This window comes from Fopius arisanus, unplaced genomic scaffold (assembly GCF_000806365.1).
Source record: "Fopius arisanus strain USDA-PBARC FA_bdor unplaced genomic scaffold, ASM80636v1 scaffold00165, whole genome shotgun sequence".
NCBI lineage: Eukaryota > Metazoa > Arthropoda > Insecta > Hymenoptera > Braconidae > Fopius > Fopius arisanus.
In genome coordinates, this window is record NW_011887904.1 from 155,625 (window position 1) to 157,413 (window position 1,789).

The window sequence follows — 1,789 nt, forward strand, 5'->3', positions numbered from 1 at the left end:
AAGAATAAAGAATCAATTGAGGATTTCAATGACTTTGGCAGCCCTGATATAGAGCCTCTGGAAGGTGAGGGTGTTTTGAAGTGTGTCTACCATCACAGTTTTTTTGATGGTAGTCCTACCCAATACCATTGCCCCCTTGAACATGTGCAACGTCTGAAAAAATGGTTCACCAAGTACAACGCGGGGTCTCTAGAAAAATCCTTAAAGAAATTTGGTGAAACTCAGCATTTGAATGCACTGACTACTCAGGAAATTGCATTCCTACCGAAGCATTTCATCAAAACCATTGCCAAGGACACCGTAGATGCGGCTTGGGACAAGTTGCCTGAGATGATGAAGAGGGATCCAAACATCGCCAAGCTACGTTATTGCCGCACGTATTGGTCTTCAATATCACCCTCATCACTAAATCCAATCCCCCCACCAATATCAAAGTGCCCTCTGTGTCTGTATCACCGCTGATAATATATACTCGAAGTTATAATACCACTGTCATTGAATAAAAATCGAGTATAGATGTGCTAGTGTATAATTTCTTTGACACTTATACCCCTTCTCCTCCTCCTCCCAATGAGATCAACATTTCGATGCACATATAAACATCTTATGGAAATCTCATCAGTTGGTTCTTGAATTTCATGCATAAGGGATATCATAATCACTCTTCTTCCATAGTCAGAAGTTATTGATTGTTTAAAAAATAAAATTCTTCAAAAATGTCAAACGATAATCTATTCGAGATGTGGGTCGAGTATTGCCCATCATTCAAGGCTGCTGCTGCACAAGACAATGGAGAAACATACAAGCGTCTTCTGGAGAATGTCATCATACCGTTGCAATGGTTCATGCAACTACCTGTGCCATCGCCGATTACCCATGTTAATGGAGCTATTCAACAATCAATGTTCTCACAAAAGTTTATCTCCCACTGGTTGGGGTTCGCACAATCCTTGTGAAAACCGACGATTTTTATATATTTATGCAAGGACCTGTGGCTAAAGGATTTAATAGTGGAACATCTCCCAATTGCAGTTCATGTGAGGGTGGGACTTGCCCTGAATGTGATTCACACAATGAGGAGGGAGGTAGTCCGGATATTGAGACGCTGGAGGAAATGGAGGCTGTGGCAATTGATGTCCTCAGCTCATTTTTCAATAGTATATAATAAGCATTGAAAAAATCGGATGAAGGTGGGGAGAGAGATAGCCAGTGAAGAAAGACACGAGCTCAGAGGAGGGGATACTGCAAACGTCCGCTCTGAACGTCAGAGTAGTTGGACTGATAGAAATTAATCAATCAACAGCATGGCATTCATCATTGATTTGCAAGGATTCCAAAAACGAGGAGAATTTATCATAAAAGAATTGAGTGCAGTGGCAGTGCAACAGTCACCAGACATTGAAGAATCTCCCCCCATTAACATCCTCTTTCAACCACCATGTGCCTGGAGTGATCTGGAGATGCAAAATATTATAACCAACAGGTGGCTAACTCGTAATCATCATGGAATACAATGGAGTGTTGGTGGTTGTGATTATAAGAACATTGACAAAGTTTTTCACAGTTTTCTACTGAATAGTCGAAAAATTTATGTGAAAGGCTTACAGAAACACCACTATGTGGAACAACTGCTTGGCGATTCCTACCACGTTGTAAATTTAGAAGATTACAATTGTCCAAAGATCGACAATTGTTTCTTCAAAGAAACTGCCCATCCGCACACTCATCGACACATTAAGACAGCGCAGGAGTTAGTTTGCTGCGCTTTGGTGAATGTGCACCGCTTGAA